The 20,000-nt window shown below is 44.3% G+C and overlaps 2 protein-coding genes across 3 annotated transcripts in view; one reads left to right on the forward strand and one right to left on the reverse strand.

Moving 5' to 3' along the window:
• The window catches only part of LOC127007129 (mucin-5AC-like), a 296,085-nt gene that overhangs the window by 97,228 nt on the left and 178,857 nt on the right, over positions 1-20,000 (forward strand). The gene's annotated exons all lie outside the window — the stretch shown is intronic.
• Positions 7,782-20,000, reverse strand: part of LOC127007131 (uncharacterized) — a 157,056-nt gene continuing 144,837 nt past the window's right edge. The window contains exons 3-4 of the transcript XR_007760080.1: positions 19,449-19,562; positions 7,782-18,444 (exon numbers count right to left, since the gene is read on the reverse strand). The gene's annotated coding sequence lies outside the window, so the exon portion shown is untranslated. The remainder of the gene's footprint in view (positions 18,445-19,448; positions 19,563-20,000) is intronic.

The raw sequence follows: 20,000 nt of genomic DNA on the forward strand, positions 1-20,000 counted from the left end.
CTGCTACAGAAACCTTGCAGATGATACCCATTTTCACCATTTATCCTTTTCTGCAGTTATCTCACATGAATCTATTGGAATAACTGAAGCTGCAAAGTGCTGACTGATACAGAACCCTTGCAGATGATGCCCATTTTCACTATTTATCCTTCTCTGCTGCTCTGACTGAATGAAAGGAAGGGAAGGACACATGCCTGGGGAAAGCCGTTACCAACAAAGAACGCCTGACTTACACACAGGTCTCTGGCATCAGGAAATCCTCTTGCAATCTTCTTTGTCTTTCTCCGAGCAGCATTTGCTATAAATTTTCCAAACGCGTTAATGGCTTTCGTGAATTTGCATGAAGTTCGCCACAAAAGCCACAAAAGGGCTGAATGTCCGACGTCTTGGTGCCAGTTTCGCGTGGTACTTACTGAGCAAAGTTTTCACATGCTTTCCAAACGCTCTTATTTAATGGACACTTAAAAATTTTACAGTTAAGTATTTGTCACCGAAAAATATCGCTTAGGCCAAGATTTCGGTCTGTATAGTTAAAACAACGCAGATAATTCTTCATCCACATTCTCGGTTATAACTATGTAGTATTGTCCTGTGCATGTAAACTGGAGCACAAAACTGAGCGTGTGTAGCGGGCCGTAGTTGGAGGGAGAAAAGAAGTAAAAGGATGGGAGGGTGAAGGCGCAGGAAGCAAGAAAGAGAAATGGAGGGATGAAACGCAGTGAAAGAAGATTACAAAAAGGGCAAGTAAGAGGATTGATTAGCTGGGACTATATTCAGCGTTTCTTTATCCTTTGTGGGTTTTTTTTTTGAGAGGGAGAATTAAAAAAAAATCACAAATAGACGAACGCACACAAGACAAACAGAAGGATACACAATGACAATAGAGTCGCAGATGCACAAGCAGATAGACCAAACTTGAAAGGACTCTTGGACATAACAAAGCACAAAGGGGCTCACAAACGTTCCCAGATAGAGAGATAGATAAAAAGGATGATTAAAAAATAGACAAAGAAGGACTGAGGCAGGATTTTTGTATGTGTGGGGTTATGTATAAAAGCATGGGGAACATCAAAAGAAAAAAAAGAATTACGGTAAAGAATATATATCGTTTCTCTTCTCCATTCTCTCCTCCTCCTTTCTTCCTCTCGTACCCTTCTCCAAATCCTCGTCTCCTCCTCATTCTCGTTTTTCATTTGCTTTCTTCCTTCTCCGTGCATTTCATCTTTATCATAGTTTCCTCTTATTTTTTCTCAGCTTTCGTCTCTTCTCTCTATTCTTTTTATCATCTCTTCTCTATTTTTAGCCTTTCTACCTCCTCTCCTTCCTTACTGGTTCTCTCCTTCTTTCCTCCTGGTTCTCTTCTACTCACTGCGTTTTTCTCCCTCCTTCCTTCCTTACTGGTTCTCTCCTCTCCTCCTGGTTCTCTTCTACTCACTGCGTTTTTCTCCCTCCTTCTTCCTTCCTTCCACCTCGTAATAACACTATCCTTCACTTTCCTTCAATTTCTCCGTGTCTATTAATCTCCTTTCTATCCGTCTCTTCTTGACAATTCTTTCCATCTCACATATTCCCTCTTGCCTTCATTTTTCCTCCTCCTCCTCCTCCTCCTCAGTCTCCTTCCTCCTCTCTTTGCCTCCTACGCTCCTTCATTCCCTCCTTCATTCCCTCCTTCATTCCTTCTTTGTCCTCCTCTCTCATATTTCCCGCCTCTCTATTTTTTTTTTCTCTCTCTCTACTTTCCTATTCTTCTCTCTCCCTCTATTCATTCTTCCAACACAATTTCTTTAGAGGGAAATAAAACAAGACTGATTTCCTGCACTTTTATAATCTCCATATTCGATATTTTTGGCACACACACACACGCACACACACACACACACACACACACACACACACACACACACACATATACAGATAACATCAAACGTTCTCAACCCAAAAGTCACGTTCTTATCGAAAACGTCAATCGCTAAAAATATCGTTTTGATTATTTTCTTTGGTTTTGTGTTTTTTCCTCCTCGTTTTTTTCTTTTTCCTCTCGCTGTATGAATTTTTTTTTTCGAAACATCGCTTCGCATCACTAACTATTTTTCATGCCTTATCCGAACGATCTCTCGATTCTTTTGTTGATGTTACGCTTCCAACACGATACGTTTCCTGTATTTTTCTTTCCGTTTTCTTTCACCCAGTTTCCCATTTTCTTTCTTCGACGTTTCTTTGTATTTCGTTCGTGGAAGTGTCGAGCTCTCATTAAACATTTCCAAGACTTAACCTACTTTTTTTATTTCCATTTCATGAGTTAAACGTTTCTTTTCCAATCATTTTCCTCCTTTCCCATTTATTTTCATTTGACCCCGTTTTCTAACATCGCTGAGCACCTATACTGTAATATTATTTATAGTAATACATAAATATCAACCATTTCTTTTCCTTAAACTAATAGCACACTTTGACGATAATGGAAAAGACAAAATACATGTACGAGAGAGAGAGAGAGAGAGAGAGAGAGAGAGAGAGAGAGAGAGAGAGAGAGAGAGAGAGAGAGAGAGAGAGAGAGAGAGAGAGAGAGAGAGAGAGAGAGAGAGAGAGAGAGAGAGAGAGAGAGAGAGAGAGAGAGAGAGAGAGAGAGAGAGAGAGAGAGAGAGAGAGAGAGAGAGAGAGAGAGACGCACTAAATAACACGAAGATAAATAGACTACGACATCGGGAAGAGGAGGAAGAGGAAGAGCATCAAGAGTAGAAGGAGAAGTAGGAGGAAGAGGAGGAAGAGGGAGGAAAAAATAAAAGAGGAAGCAAAAAGAAAGAGATGAGCCAGACAAAGGAAACATGAACAAGATCCAGAAGCACAAGAAGAGGTAGAGGAAGAAGAGGAAGAGAAAGAAAAACAGGAAGAAGAGGAGGAGGTGGGGAAGGAAGGGGGGGAAGAGGTTGAGAAGGGAAGGGAAAAGGAGGAGGAGGAGGAGGAGGAGGGAGACAGGTTGACGCATAAAGAGGATGAGCTTGGAGAAAAGGAAAGGACAAAAAAGAAGATAAATGGATAGAGACGTCGCGTGAGAAGGCATGGAAGGGGAGGAGGAAGAGGAGGAGGAGGAGGAGGAGGAGGAGGAGGAGGAGGAGAAACTTGGCGGACCTTAGGGAGAGGCAGAGGGAGAGTAAGTAGGCTGTAGCAAAGAAGAAAGAAGGAAGAGGAGGAGGAGGAGGAGGAGGAGGAGGAGGAGGAGGAGGAGGAGGAAGGAAGGTACGCACTGTTACAAAGGCTGAAGTCACTGTAGGGAAATAAATTGTGGCGGAGAAAAAAAAATCGAGAGAGAGAGAGAGAGAGAGAGAGAGAGAGAGAGAGAGAGAGAGAGAGAGAGAGAGAGAGAGAGAGAGAGAGAGAGAGAGAGAGAGAGAGAGAGAGAGAGAGAGAGAGAGAGACGACAGAGATGGATGGGAAACACAGCGTTAACAGTCAAACAATCCATCCGTTCTAACAAAATGGTGAAAGAAAGAAATCCGCCCCGTTTTTACTCCTGTCTTACACTTCACATTGTTCTAAACGCACACAAACGCAAAAAATCCTACACACACACACACACACACACACACACACACACACACACACACACACACACACACACACACACACACACACACACACATACATCTAAACACATTCCACTACCCTGCAATAGATACGTTTCCCTCGCTTTACAGACTCGGCTATCGTTTATCCTGCGTGTTTATATTGGCATACAGAAACGTTGGAGAGAAAGAGACACGTGCGGTAAAGATTACATAGGACTAGGAAAATACTTGTGCGAGATAAAAATAGTTATATATATACACACACACTCTCTCTCTCTCTCTCTCTCTCTCACACACACACACACAGACACAGACACAGACATCTGTGACACACACTCGGCTCCAGTAACCTTTGATGATATATTATCTGAATATATCAAAGCACACACACACACACACACACACACACACACACTCCATACGATATGATACCATTTATGATTATTATTATTATTTTTAGTGTTATTATTACTACATCGTCGTAATCATTATTGTTGTTGTTACCAGCACCATCTATATCACTATCATTATCATCTTCCTCACCATCATCATTTTCATTTTCACTCATCACCATTATTATTATCCAAGTATAATCATTAAAATCATTATTGGAGTTATGAGAGAGAGAGAGAGAGAGAGAGAGAGAGAGAGAGAGAGAGAGAGAGAGAGAGAGAGAGAGAGAGAGAGAGAGAGAGAGAGAGAGAGAGAGAGAGAGAGAGAGAGAGAGAGAGAGAGAGAGAGACGTAGGAAAAAGACAAAATGGTCAGCAGTAAGGGAGGGGCCCTCACCCTTACCTACTGAAGTAGAGAAAAGGAGGAGGAGGAGGAGGAGCGTTGAGAAGAGAAGGAGGAGGTATTGGAGAAGAGGAGGAACAAGAGCAGCTGCAGCACGAGGAGGAGGAGGAGGAGGAGGAGGAGGAACATAGAAAGGAAAGAATTGAAGAGTCGTTACGAAGAAAAAAGACAGAAAGAGCAAGAAGCAGATTACAAAGAGAGAGAGAGAGAGAGAGAGAGAGAGAGAGAGAGAGAGAGAGAGAGAGAGAGAGAGAGAGAGAGAGAGAGAGAGAGAGAGAGAGAGAGAGAGAGAGAGAGAGAGAGAGAGAGAGAGAGAGAGAGAGAGAGAGAGAGAGAGAGAGAGAGAGAGAGAGAGAGAGAGAGAGAGAGAGAGTCACACACACACACACACACACACACACACACACACACACACACACACACACACATACGTCATTAAGCATAATTAACGTTCAAGAGATTACGGCGAAGAAAGGGAGGCGCTCAGGTGGACAGGCGGAGGTATGTGTGTAATTAGCAGGTGTAAGGGGTGGCGGGCGGGGGAGGTTGACCGGGTCGGTATGGAGGGAGATATAAGATTGAAAATAGAAAGGAATGCAATATTATCTATTTTAGCAAGAGAAGGAATAAAGCGTTCCTTCTTGAATGAACTTTGGTTATAAGAAAGGGGAAGATCAGTGGAAGGGAGGCTGAGGCTGTTCTAGTGTTTACCATTCAAAGAGATGAAAGAGTAGAAATACTGGCTTACTCTTGCATTTGGAAGTTGGACAGCATATTAATGAGCTTGAATAGAATGCTTTGAGCAGCGTGGTCGCGAGAGGGGTGGAGTCATGCCGACAGCAAGTTCAAAAGATCATTTGCCATGTAAAGTACGTTAAAGTAAGCAAATGAAGGAGCTCTGCAGCGGACTAAAAAAGACTAACGACATTGCTGCCACCAATTGTTTTAGTGGAGAAAAGCAGCGTGGAGAGGCCGATGTTTTGAGCGGTTCTCCACTTTCTTTGTTGCATTGCATTTGTGTTCCTGGTTCATGAATGTTATTATTCATTGCTTTACTCATTTTCAATAGGAGTGTTATATTTTCAGTTATTATTTATATTGCTGTACTTTCTTGTCTGATTGTCAATATTCAATTCTTAAGTAGTTTTTTTCTTATCTATATATTTATACATCTATTTGCGGTTTTGTTTTATTTACGTTTTTTTATTTTTGTTTGTGAATATTTATTTATGTATTTCTTTATTTTTTACCTAAATATTATGTCATTGCTCTGTGAACATATCAATTTATTAAAGTTAAAGAGAAAGCAAGGGAAGGCCTTGGGAGCCGCGGCCCGGCCACGGTGGAGCGGGATCTGATGCTGTGATCCTGTGAGCGACTCTCTGCTCCTTCGCAGCTGAGCGCTTTGTCCACCACCGATGACTGTGAATGAAATCCTCTAGACAGAAAAATATTAATACTTAAATAGTTTTCATCTGCATAGCAATATCATTATTTTTAACAGCTTAAAGGTTTTTCATTAAAACTCTTTTTGACTCATTTCCATCACAAGATAAAAAAGCTAATATGATTGAGTCCAGACGCTCAGCATCAAGAAAGGCAAAGGGCAAAGCTAACATCGTGAATTAGAAACATTACCGCCAGCATCACGGAGAAAAACGAGGCTGTTTCCATCGCTTTCTCTCCACTTAGGGTTTTAATCTTCTTGAAGGGAACACAAGCAGATCAGACTTACCCAGAATTCCGCCACTCGCCAAGGAAAAAGGAAAATAAAGAGGAAAAAGTTTGAAATAACAGGAATACATTTGAAAAGAATCCGTGCGCTGCTTCGCTCTATTTATATAAGGACTAGCAAAATAAGGGTCGTTTGCATATAGACGTAAATGAAAGGAGTAGCTGCCGGAGAGAGAGAAAACATGCCCAACAAAAACTTCCTTGTTAGAGTGAAGGATAACTGTCCGTCTCTCAGCGATGGAAGGGAAAAGTTATCGTGCTGGCGTAGCGGGAAATAAGTAAAAAAAGGCTGAAATCAAACCGAAGAATAAAGCATTGACTGGCAAGGCTTCTAAATGTGCCTTAAGCGAATATACAGCAGAGAGAGAGAGAGAGAGAGAGAGAGAGAGAGAGAGAGAGAGAGAGAGAGAGAGAGAGAGAGAGAGAGAGAGAGAGAGAGAGAGAGAGAGACTAAAGCGATGTAAAAAAGTACAAACGGAAATAAAAACAAAGAAAAGAAAAACTAATGCAATTTAATTACATACAACAGCTTAATAAAGGAAACAGTACCACTCACGCGCAATTAAAATCAGAGAGAGAAAGGACAAGAATCAAAGGAAATGCGGAAAAAAAAAACATTCGTGTGGGAATGTGTTAATTGACATATGAGTTTTATTCACAGAGGAGGAAATAAAAAGTTGCAAATTCATACAAATAGGGGAAGGAAATAGGTAAGGGAGGGGAAAGAGGAAGGAGACAGGGAAGGAGAAGAGGTAGGGGACGGGAAGGCGAAGTAGACAGGGAAAGGGAAGTGGAAGAGGTAGGGAAAGGGGAAGGGGAAGGGAGGGAAAAGGGAAGGGGAAGGGAGGGTCTCTATGTATAGGGGCTTTAGGGAGATCGAAAACGGTACAAGGGAGAGGTGAGTCTTGATCCAGAGCTTCGAAACTTGAAATGAAGCAGCGATCCATTTGCTTCCCTCCCTCCTTCCTTCCTTCCTTCCTTCCTTGCTTCTTTCACTCCTTCCTTCTATCTTATCCTTCAGTCTCACTTGTTCTCTCTCTCTCTCTCTCTCTCTCTCTCTCTCTCTCACCAAACATAAAGGGAAAAGAGAGAGAGAGAGAGAGAGAGAGAGAGAGAGAGAGAGAGAGAGAGAGAGAGAGAGAGAGAGAGAGAGAGAGAGAGAGAGAGAGAGAGAGAGAGAGAGAGAGAGAGAGAGAGAGAGAGAGAGAGAAATATATCCCCTCTCTTAATCTAGCTGTCAGTCTCCCTTAATATTCTTAAAAATGCGTTTTCTTTCTCTCACTTTTCTCTCTCCTTCGCCCCCGTCCTCATGATGGCCTGGTGGTATAATCTTTTCTCTTATTTTTGTATATATAATGAGTTACTATTGACCTACTTTGCACCCCCCTGCCTCCCCCGTCTCTCTCTCTCTCTCACACACACACACACACACACACACACACATAACATCTAAAACATCAGGTTTCTAGTAGCGAAGTTGATATAATTTCTCCTTTATTTATACTGACAAATAAAACCACAACAGCGATACAACCTTAGTCATACTTACAATACACTACCGATGTATACGACTAAATACTGGGTGATTAGTATAGGTGTTTAGTAGTAATATATAGCATGTACTTTTATCTCTATCTTAACTAAATATATATTGTTTTTTTTTTGTCTAAAGGAGGGGGGGGGGGTGGATTCAGAAGGTTAGGTTCGATTTGAAGAGGTAAATTAGTATTATGGAAAGGAGTTGATTGATTGATGTACCTGATAATTGAATAGACAAGGTCGTGGGGAGGGTAGTAGACTTGAAAGACCTAATAAGAAAAAAATGTATGTCTGGTATGTCCCTGAATATAATGAAAACTAGTATTAAAGAATGGAAGTTGTAAAAGTACGTCAACTTAATGGGAAGATAAATATTGCGGTTTTAAGACTTAGTGTTTGCTGGAGAAAGAAAAGGGAAAAAATATTAGAGTTTACGTGGTGTTGCTCAAAAAATAATGATCCCACTGTTAGTTTTAGTGACGAAGAAAATATATAATTGTGACTACTGTGTACTGCTGGAAAAATATTAAATCATTGTTATTAAATATGGTAAAGGAGGGGAAATAAGTATGATTCTGTGTTGTTGTAGGAAAAACTATTGGATGTTTCATGAGAATTAATATATCATTCCTAGTCGACGTGGTGAGGAAGAAAAAGTTGGTAAGGTTTATAAGAAAAAAATATAATAACGCTACAAGTTCATGTGGCGTGGGATAAAAATAAATATATATATAATGCCCTTATGTTGCTGGAGGGAAAATTATTATACCACTCGGCTTATGTTGCGGGGAACCTAAATGTGGCTATTGCATTTGTCTGTTTGTCGGGGCCGGATGCGGGAAGGAACCGTACTGAGGGAAAGGGTGTATGTATTATGCATGTGTCGTGAAGGAGATGTGTCACGTGTTCGCCGCGTTAGCTGTGGCTGTGTTGAGGGGAAAATATCGTTGTGTGTGTGTGTGTGTGTGTGTGTGTGTGTGTGTGTGTGTGTGTGTGTGTGTGTGTGTGTGTGTGTGTGTGTGTGTGTGTGTGTGTGTGTGTGTGTGTGTGTGTGTGTGTGTGTGTGTAATTCATCCACGGCCTGACCACGAGCTGAGCCCGTCATGGCCAGCCTCCACCCTCCCGACCCGAGCAAGCTCATTAGAGTCGATCTCTGAGTACTGCTGGGACCTCCACACACCACACATCCCATTCCTCTTGCTCAAGGGAGGTGCTCAACGGGGACAGTATCCGCTCCTCTGTCAGTGGAAAAATCCCGGGCCTGAGCAGGCTCGAAACCTCCGTCTGCCAGACTGTGAAGCCTGGCAGCGCAAAGCTCTGCCACTGAGGTGCCGGAGCGGTGTGTGTGTGTGTGTGTGTGCGTGTGCGTGTGCGTGTGCGTTGTGTGTGTGTGTGTGTGTGTGTGTGTGTGTGTGTGTGTGTGTGTGCATAGATAGATAGATAGATAGATAGATAGACATATGGAAAGTCGTATCAAGAATGTTCTGATAAGAAGCTGAATAATGTTGTCATACTGAAGGGTAAAAATTGTTTATTAAGTTGGAGATATTTGAAGTGAAGAAAAAAAGGTTCAGTGTTTTAGTGAGTCTTCACGGATTGGAAAAGTACGTATGGCTAATGAAGATGAATATATGCACCAAATTTCCTCGTATTGGGAGAGAAAGGAAAAAGTGTTGTTGAAATTTTGAAATATGAGAGAAAAAAAGTATGTGTTAATAAGAAGGAAAGGTATGCATTTAATATCCATACAAGAAAAGAGAAAGTACACGTTATATTATCTTAGGTTGCTCCGGAAGGCAAAAAGGTGTTCGGTGAGGTGTAGACGCATGAGAAAAAGGTGCGAAGGTGCAGCTACATGGATCAAGGTGTCGCTGACGGGAGGCGAGTGAGTGGCTACGAAGTGAGACAAGGAAATGGTGCTAAGGTTAATGGCGTCTCATGTTTTAAAGGTGTGCGTGTGTGCGTGTACGTGTGTGTGTGTGTGTGTGTGTGTGTGTGTGTGTGTGTGTGTGTGTGTGTGTGTGTGTTCAGGTCTGGTGTTTGGCTGTAAGAGGCGCACATATGAACGACTTACAAAATCAGCAGGTCAGGTCAGGTCAGATCCGACTTGCTTCTTGTTAGTGTTGCTGCTGAGCCTTTCCCGCCGTCTTGGGGTCTTCTTGTTGTCCATCACATGCAAGCAACACAAGTCCAGCCGTTCATTGCTCACACGAAACACAGAACACAGACTCTGTAGCATATTATGTCGTTATATTATAAACCTTATATACCTAATGTCCGTACCTAGACTTATGTTTAATTATCTTATTGGAACTGCGAACAAGGATGAACTTGAAAGTTGAACAAAGGGAAACGTTAGGGAAGCCGAAGGGTGAGGAGTAAAACACCAGGACAGAGGTTTGGAACACTGGGAGGCAAGACGAAGCAGCAAGCGCGTCACTTCCTCATCAGTAACGTCAGACAGCGGTGAACACGGTGACGGTGACCCAGCGAACACGAACAAACATCCCGTATAGGGTTACTAAGCAAACAATGGAAGAGGCGCAATGGATGTCATAATTGTTATACATTATACACGAATGAACACTCCGGTCTCATAGAAGTAATGGGAAACTAAAACCACCTAACGTCACTGAAAGTAGAAAAAGTTGATGAACGATGAAATCAGTATACCTTAAAACAAAAACCAAGTGAGCAGAAACTGTAGTGGGTGAATGCACCGTGCTTGAAAAAGTTGAATATCCTCATTATAATAATCCACTCATTACTAAGCTGAAAATAATTGAAGTAACAAAACTGTTCTACTCTTTCGTGCTTTAGAGAACAAACATCAGTTCGACAAAAGTGGAAATTGGTAATTAGATTATCATAATAAGATGAGAGAAAACACTCCAAAAATTAATTCCTGAGAAGAAAATATAAACTCCATTGAAATCATACATACAGAAACTGCACTAAAAGACAGAAAAAAAGTCAAAATATATTGTAAACAGATAAACTCAAAAAGGATTGATAACTCGTGGATCAACTTGACCACCAAAGTAACATGAACACGAACAACTAACTGACCACACACACACACACACACACACACACACACACACACACACTGAGGGGTGACTACCGCACCTTTGAGCCTCACTTTTGGTTCTAGAGCTACAAGTTTAGCCCCGGGTAACAAGCCCTACTACCTGCTTGTCTGCTTCGCTGCACAGTACTTCACTAATTTCCATGCGCACTGTAGCTACTGAGTTTCATCTGCGCAGAACAAGACTAGAAACGATAAAATGTTGTCTTTCTAAACCTACGATAGTGTTTTTCCTCTTTGTAATACGATCTTCCACGGCACTCGAAGATTGTTATTATATGAGCAGAAGATAATCGTCACAACACGCCAGATTCTACACCGCTGAATGTGTCTTACGTATGTCTTCCATCGCACTGCGGTTAACATGTCTTAGAGTTGTACCCCTGAGCTTAAAGTTCTGTCCTGCATTATATCATGTGCGTTGAGGTCAGAGTGGGGCTCCAGAGACGAAAGCCGACACCCAGTGCGCAGCGTGGGCTCTAGCTCCTCGCCTCGACCTCCACCTCTCTAAAGAACTTATTTTGCATGGTTCTTTGTCTCTTACTTTCCTTTCGTTACGTCGCTTTTTTCTAAAACACAATGAATACGCACGTAACATTACTTCGTACTATTTTTCTTTCATTATTTCGCACTCTCCAAAACACACTGACGACGCACATGACACTACTTCTTATAACTTAGCCGTTCCAAGTTCATGATCAAACACTTTAGCTGCCTATAATGCTGAGGGTTTGATTAGTTCAGTACGATAAAACTTGCCATTCCAAAGCATCCACTGTACTGTCAGTCGCGTACAAGCTCTAAGTAAAAGCGTCCGTTACCTCAAGAACGTCCATAACCTAACTGAACGAACACTCATCATGGAACTACTTTCTTTGGCACGCAGTAAGAATTGTTGCGTATGAGCGTCACGCGTCCCATATCCCTACGCACTATAAATACCTTACATTTAACAACAACTACATTACTGACGGCGTTACTAGTTCACAAGAAGCCTTACGCTATGATATATACTGGCAGGGTATGGCATAGGGATGCGTCGACAGGATTACATAGATACGAAAGCAAGGGAGCAGGATCCGACCAAACGGCGGAGGAATACGTCATCATAGCGGACTTTTGTTGACATCGGTGACGTCACTTCCTTTTCATGCTCCGCCCCCTTCACCTTCTTTTTCTGTCTTCTTACGCTCCCTCCGGCTTTTAAGTTTACTCATGCGATGTTTCAAAGGGAAATCTGCACTAAAAGGTCTTTAATCTCGTCTAAAATCACAGTCGAGAGAGAGTCTTCACAAATGAGATAGATAGATTGTATGAGAGAGAGAGAGAGAGAGAGAGAGAGAGAGAGAGAGAGAGAGAGAGAGAGAGAGAGAGAGAGAGAGAGAGAGAGAGAGAGAGAGAGAGAGAGAGAGAGAGAGAGAGAGAGAGAGAGAGAGAGAGAGAGAGAGAGATGTATTAGCAAGTGTAAGAGGAGGAAACAGAATGTCGGAATATTTTATCTTGAATTTATGGATACATGAACTTGTGGCCTGGAAGAAGGACAGTAGGAGAGAGAAGAGGAGGGGGAGGAGGAGGAGGAAAAACGGATTCAGCATTTTCCTGAGGTGTGTGGGCCTAATGAAGTGTGGTTGGGGAGGGAGGGAGGGAAGGAGAGAGGGAGGCGGGAGGAGGGAGTGGAGAGGTAGGAAGTAAGGACAAGGGAAAGTTTGAGGGGATGGCTTGAGGGGGAATCTTGCGGCTCTTAACCTGATTATTCCGTGGCGAAGCAAGATTATGATGGAGGAGAAAGACAGAAGAAAGAAGGAAAAGAAATGACAAAGAGGAATATGAAGAAAGTAATGCAAAAAATAAACGTGGAAGGAGGTGATCGGGAAAGACTGATTTATGGGTGTGAAAAGGAATGATTAATGAAACAAGGAAAAGAGGAAGAAAATGGATTGACATAGAGGAATAAGGAAAGACACCAGAATATAGGAGAAGGGTTAGGAGTTGTGATAATAAAGAAAAGAAACAAAAATCCTCCAGAATGACAAGAGGTGTGAATACAAGGATAAAAAGGATGAAAGGATGAAAAGAGGAATAAAGAAAGACACCATAGGAATAAAAAAAAAGATGGGCGAGAAGGAGTGTACAAGATAAGTAAAGGACTCAATAAAGAACGAAAGAGGAATTAATGAAGAAACGAGATATCGATTCCGAAAAAAATCAAGCCTCTATTCATCTGCATCAATGTTGTAAGCTTTAATAAGTCTAGGTCAGTAACTAATCAATGTGACAATTAAAGATTATGTCTCGTCCACTTCATCGCAGCTTCTCTGATTCAATTTCGAGTTCATTTTAATTAAACAAAAAGTGGAAAGCGTTCATGACCATTCATCTGTTTTTGTTTCGTGTTTATCTTTGTTTCGTTTATTTGTCGTTTTGGAATGGATTACGCGGTGCTGGGCGGTGTTGAGTGTGTGTGTGTGTGTGTGTGTGTGTGTGTGTGTGTGTGCGTGTGCGTGTGTGCGCGTGTTTTTAGCTCCAGTAACGGAAGCGAATGCAATATCAATAAGCGATGGAAGCACAGCAATCGCCTCTCTCTCTAGCTGTCGGAACGGAAGATTGTCCCGGGAACGCTGACTGAAATTTAATTTTTATATATGTATTGGTTTTCCGTTGGAATTAATCTCGCACTGGATTAATTACGAGGTTTATATGATTTGGCCTTGAACAAATATTACCTCCATGAATATTTACGACGCTTCAGAAATCTGCATAAATTCGCGCAGGTGACCGACCGGCGCGGCGGGAAGGTGACGAGAGGTGACGGGGGGAGCAACAGGAAGCGACGCCAGGGACAAAAACAAACATGGCCGCCGAGCTGGGAAAACAGGGGAGCATCGCATCGCCCACGGGGGAATAATGAACTCTTGTTAGAATGTTTATTGCGCTTTGTTCTCAGAGAGCACCACCTGTCCCCACCCTCTCCCTCCAGCCACCGTCCTTCCATACCCCTTCCCTCACCGCCACCACCAAGCCAGCCAGCCATACACACACACACACACACACACACACACACACACGCGCACACACACGGTTTGCAAATGGAAATGTTCTCTTCTCCGGGCGTGTGTCGGGCAGCGGGACATGGCCTTCACTCTCCATTGTTGCTGATGTTGCTCTTGTTGCTGTTATTGTTGATGTTATTTCCCTCTTGTTTGCTTCTGTCCGCTCTCATCCCGCAACCCACGGCCCCAACGCCTGTCAGGAAGAGTGGGAAGAGAGGGAAGAGGAGGATCGGGTGAGAGGGACGAGGAAAAGGGAGGAACTAGATTGATGGAGTCTGAACGTCGTAGGTCTGACAACCACATCCTTTTCCTTCTCCGCCTCTTCTTCAGCCTTTTCCTCCTCCTCCTCCTCTTCTTTCTCTTCCTCTTCCTCCTCATGTTTGCATTCAAACCAGCACCTCGTCCTTTTGGCCTTTCATTCACAGGGTCTCACTTCACCAGCCTCCGCAAACTTCTCGCCGTCAAGTAATAGCGTCTGCATATGCCTACACAAGGGCTGCACCACACACACACACACACACACACACACACACACACACACACACACACACACACACGCACACACACACACGAACACACGGGCGGTCGGTATACATAAGTGCAGCGTCGCTCGAAGACTTGTTTAGCAAGGTCCTCTTGAAAAGCTCCAGGGGTCGGCCAGCCAGCCAGCCCGCCCGCCGAGCCATCAAGCCGCAGCTGCCACACACTACAACACGCTCACGCTCCCCACCTCGAGGTCGCCAATATCTCAACGTGTCCATCTCGCGGCGAACAGCATCGAGCCACCACCCGCGGAATCAAGGGGTTGCGGGGAGGAGCTAAATGTTCCACCCCTTGAATTTTCTTCATCTCGGTCTGTTGTGCTGGTGGTGGCGGAGGTAATGGTGGTGGTAGATGTGACGTTTGTCCCTGCTGCTGTTTGTTTCTCCTGCTGTTCCTCCTACTTCTGACCTTGCAGCTAGTTAGACGGACAGCTTAATTAGCAGGCCAGGAAGCGTGACGGGCAGCTCCCCGAAATCCAGGTAACCAGAAAGCGAGCTCGCCCAGTAGTTAGACAGACACACAGTCATTCTCCTACAACCAAAGACAACCTAATAATGTTTCCAACTTCTCACTGTTTTTTGTTGTCTTTCTTTACTTTCTATAGCGTTACAGAGCCCTCTTTGTGTCAGTGTGAGGTCGGGGAGTGTTAAGCCAGGGAGGAAGAGAGGGAGGAAAGGAAGGAGCTTATGTTCTGAGCTGAGGTGCTTCCTGTCTTCTTGCTTCCCGTCTCACCACTCCGTTGCTACACCGCGGTCACAACATTTTACCTCCACCTCTATTTCACTGCTTCCTTTCTTTGTCTGCTTCTTTCTCCTGCTTCAGATTTTATCGCTCGCACGTATACTTTCTTTTCGCCGTTCTTTGTTTTCCCTCCAATCCCTTTGCCTCACCAGTTTTTCTTCCGTCCTTATTTTTTTCAGTGTTTCCTTTCTTTGTCTTTCTTTCTCTTAGTTCTGATTGTACCATTCTCACGTCTACTTTCCTTCCCCGTTCTTGGTTTTCTCTCCAATACCTTCGCCTCACCAGTCTTTCTTCCGTCCTTATTTCTTTCCCTCGCCCTCGCTTTCCGCTCTCCCATTTTCTTGTTCCCTTCCATCACTTCTGTGGTTATTAAACTTCCCTCGCGGCTGAGTGAAGCGTTTTTTACTGCATCTTGTGGCACTGGCCGCTTCTGTGTCTCTTCGCGCCCACCCTGTTGGAGGTTGTTTGTCTGTTTGTCCATTTTTTACCGTGATGGATGAAGCCGGGTTAAGCCGCCCTGGGCAAACACGCCAGGAGGGACGGGGAGGCAAGGTGGTGGCGGTGGTGAGCGTTTTCTTCGCCATAACTCGAGGAAGAAAATGGCACGAAGCAAAACGGGATGGAGAAAGATGAGGAAACCGGAGAAGGAGAAAGATTCTTGAGAGCACATCTTTTTTCCTGCTCTATTTGCATTGCCTGTCAAACTGTATCGTGCATTAAGCTGATCTGAGGCACGGAAGGAGGAAGGGCAGGAGAGCGGGGAAAAAGAAGGGAAGAGATGGATAAAAATAATAAACAGAGAGAGAGAGAGAGAGAGAGAGAGAGAGAGAGAGAGAGAGAGAGAGAGAGAGAGAGAGAGAGAGACCCTGGGTGTTTGTTGTGGGCTGTGTCGTCCCCCATCAAACACCTGAGTTTCAACGTCACCAACCCTGCAGGACAGCCACCTCTCCCTCTCCTCTCCCTCTCCCTCTCCTCTCCCTCTCCCTCTCCCTCTCCTCTCCCGCCCGTCGCTTAAAGTTGAGGCAGGGAGTGGCGCGTCGACCCTCTCCCTCCCCTCTCTCTTCCTGCCTCCGCTCTCCCTTTCCTCTCCCCAAAGAATAGTTCCACTGAAAAAAAAAAAAGATATACAGTTGCGTATATTTTATCTGGCTCCCCTTTCCTTCCCTTCCATTCAGTTCCCATCCGTTCCCTTTCCTTTCCCTTCCAGCCTCTCCCTCTCTTTCTCTCCCCCTTCCCCTACCTCCCCTATACCTCTCCCAGTGTGCCATTTTTGGGTGGCGGGTGTGAGAGAGAGGGTTGGTGAAGGGGGGGGATGAGGTGAGGTCTTTAGCTATTTATTTTTTTATCTTTGTTCTATTTATCTTTTGTGACCTTTTTTTTTTTTTTTTTTGGGGGGGGGTCAAGTGAGAGGGTGTAGGAGGAAGAGGAGGAGGAGGAAGATAAAGTGGTTTCGGGCAGAGAATGGAAATTACTGTGGTGGATGGTCTCTCTCTCTCTCTCTCTCTCTCTCTCTCTCTCTCTCTCTCTCTCTCTCTCTCTCTCTCTCTCTCTCTCGGCGTCTATTTTCACTTCGAGGTCAACAGCGGCCATTATGAATTTTCTCCATTTCAAATCATTTCGTTGCGTCTCTCGTGGCCTTATTTTCTCCTCTTCTTCCTCTTCCTCCTCCTCCTCCTCCCTTCCTACTTCTCCCTTCTTCCTTCTCTTCTTCCTCATTTTCCCCATCCCTTCACTTCTTTATCATTTTTATTTCTTCATATTTCCTCCCTTATCTCCCCTCTTTTTTACGCTGCTTCTATTTACATATATTTTTTTACTCATTTTCCGTCCCATTTTCATTTTCCTTCCCGTTATTTCGGTCTTCATTAAAAACTTGGCGAGTCTGGCAGTGTATTTTTCCTCTATTTCCCTCCACTTTTCACTTCGCCAGTTCCATTCCAGCTTCTTCATTTTGTCTATTCTTTTTCTGTATCATTCTTTCACGTCTTCTTTCTGATATATCTCCTCCCTTGTCCTTCATGTTAAAGTCACGTCACCAGCGGAAGAAAAGTATCATCACTCCGTTCCTTCAACATTTCCAGGCCTTTAGTCGCGTCAGTCACACTCAAGTCTTCGAAAAAGTCACAGAACGGGAAACTGACTGAATCGTTCACGTCTAATTACCGAACGTTCTCAAAGACCTCGACCTCGTCCGTTCATTGACTGAGTGGCCTTGGAAGTCTGTCTCTCTCTCACACACACAAACACGCACATCAAAACAAACACATAGATAAACACGCCTCCTCCTCCTCCTCCTTTTCCTCCTGCCACTTGAAATGTCGAACTCAATCCTCTAGGTTTCCAAAGACTTAGAATCAAAGCACCTGGACAGGACTCACACCTTTCGAACCCCGCCCATGGAAAGCACCTGCGGGGGTCATCGGTTCTTCTGGACAGTCATCGTCGCTTCTTGATCCCGAGTCCTCGTCGTCCCCTGCTCGTTGTTTACGGTTGCTCTGCTTCTGCTTGGCTTTGTTGCAGCTGTGGTTGAGGATGTAACTGTGGATGTGACTTGGGTTTGGGTAGTAGTAGTAGTAGTAGCAGTAGTAGTAGTAGTAGTAGTTGTAGTAGTAGTAATAGTTGTAGTGGTAGTGGCAGTTGAAGCAGCAATAGAGGTAGGAGTGGTGAAAGAAGTCGTAACAGTAGTAGTAGTAGTAGTAGTAGTAGTAGTAGTAGTAGTAGTAGTAGTAGTAGAAGTAGTAGTAGTAGTAATAGTAGCAGTAGTAGTAGTAATAGCTGGTATTGATTTAGAAGTAGTGTTGGATTTAGTATTAACAGTAGTAGTAACAGTAGTAGGAGTAGTAGTAGTGGTAGTAGTAGTGGTAATAGTCGTAATAGTGGTAATAGCTGTAGTAGTGGCGGCAGCAGTACTTGTAGGCGCCATCGTCGTCGCGTCAATCACAGGAGAACATCTTGGCCACTCGTCACCCACTCGGCAGTCTCAAGCGAGTGGGTTCCGCGCCCTCCGCGCCGCCCCGCCACGTCCCACCGTCACTCAGGGGAGCTGGGCCCCGCGTGAAGCACCCAGGAGGGGGAGGAGGCTGGGGGAGAGGAGGTAGAAGAGGCAGGGGTAGTGAAGGAGGTGGTGGCGAGGGTCGTTGTGGTGGGGGAAGGGGATGGGAGGAGGAAGGAGGAAGAGGACGGGGCGGAAGGCGCAGGGGGTGGCCGTCCTCACAGTTCCCGGAGCAGCTCAGGGGGTTGGCGAGGAGACTTCTTGAGCACCGAGTACTGAGAGCCCCACTCTAACTCCTCCGCGGGGCCACATATCTTGTAGGCGCAGCAGGCGACCACGCAGAGGGCGAGCAGGGCGCCGAGACACATGGCGGTGAGCTGGGCTGCGAGGAGCATCTCTGGCGGGGAGGAGAAGGTGGTTAGTAATGGCGTATCAGATCCGTCTTGTTTGGCTACGACCTTTGTCTCTCATTTGTTGACTGTATTATGTCTGGCTCTATAGGTCCACCTGTCATCTCTGTAGTCTATAATGTCGGTCCTCGCCGGCGGAGGGGAGGGGGGGAGGCGGAGTTATCTGGGGATTTGTCAGCTTTTGTCTTGCTGTTTGCCGAAGGTCTGATTGTCTCCCTTGTTTATTGTGTCCCTTGATATAGCTTACAGTGTCAATAACCTCTGTGTGTGCCGCTGTTCTCTGTGTCTTCTGTCTCTGTGTTTGTGTCTTTCTCGGAAGGTGGGACGATATCAGTCTGCTTCAGTCAGGCCCTCCAGGTGTGTCTACGGCGTCATTTGCAGGAAGAGGAAATGTTTACCTGTGTGTTTGGTGAGTTTTCCTTCACTGGAGCTTTGTTATGGGTCAGTAACCTTAACTCTTATAAGCCTTGTGGAAATCTAGTTAGAGCTCTCCTTCTCTTTCTTTTGGTCCTTCCTCTTTGTTTTTGTCTTTTTGTTTTGCGCTTTTGTTGTACCCTTTGTTTTGGTGTATGTTGTATGTGAGCTAAATGTTTGTCTTTGTTTCTGTGTCCTTATCTCCATCTCTTTATTAGTCTATGTGCATTAGTATCTGTCCAAGCATCTACCTGTCTTTACTTTTCTTCATCGCTAAGTGTATACAGAGTGACTCGTGATCTACTGGTCGTCGGCGGGTCGGTTTTCAGCATCTTCGTCGTCAGCCTGTCGGGAGTCAATAGTTCTGATCTGAGAGAGAGTTGTTAGGCTGAGGATTTAGATGTTATGCCAAAGGGTAGACCGTAGCTATTTTTTTGCTTTTATTTATCCCTTTCCATATTTCTATCTATCTATCTATCTATCTATACACACACACACACACACACACACACACACACACACACACACACACACACACACACACACACACACACACACACACACACACACTACTCACCCTCCCATGTCATCTCCCGGGGAACAGAGTTGGAGATCCCCTTGAACCCTCCATGTCCTGTTCCTCCCGTGCCCTTCCCCGCCTTCCCTCCGCGGGCTTCTCCCACATAGGCACCTGCAGGAGGAAGAGAGAGAAAAGGGGAGGGAAAGAGGAGGAGGAAAAGGAAAGGAAGAAAAATAACAGATTAGTGATTAATTCTAAATGTTTTCTCTGTTGGTGGTGTTTTTTTTATTACATTTATTAGTTTTATTTCATACAGGTAGCTGTTTTTGGGGTTTTTATATAAGCACTTGTTTCAAGGTATACCAGTGAAAACGAATGAGACGGAATGTTGGTGTGTGATACGTACTGACGCACCCGGTGACTCGTGCCTCGGCCAGGGAGCTCTGTGGGTGTGTGTCTGGGCGTGGGTGTGGGTGTGTGCAGGAGGGTAGTTTGTATAGGTGTGTGTTAAGTATACAAGTAAATAGTCATTATACAGTTTAAGAATGATATCCCATTTACGCTAGGTACTGGTTTATGGTTAAATTAGTCGTGGTCATTATAGTGCTG

Source organism: Eriocheir sinensis, chromosome 34, assembly GCF_024679095.1.
Source record: "Eriocheir sinensis breed Jianghai 21 chromosome 34, ASM2467909v1, whole genome shotgun sequence".
In the NCBI taxonomy this organism is placed as follows: domain Eukaryota; kingdom Metazoa; phylum Arthropoda; class Malacostraca; order Decapoda; family Varunidae; genus Eriocheir; species Eriocheir sinensis.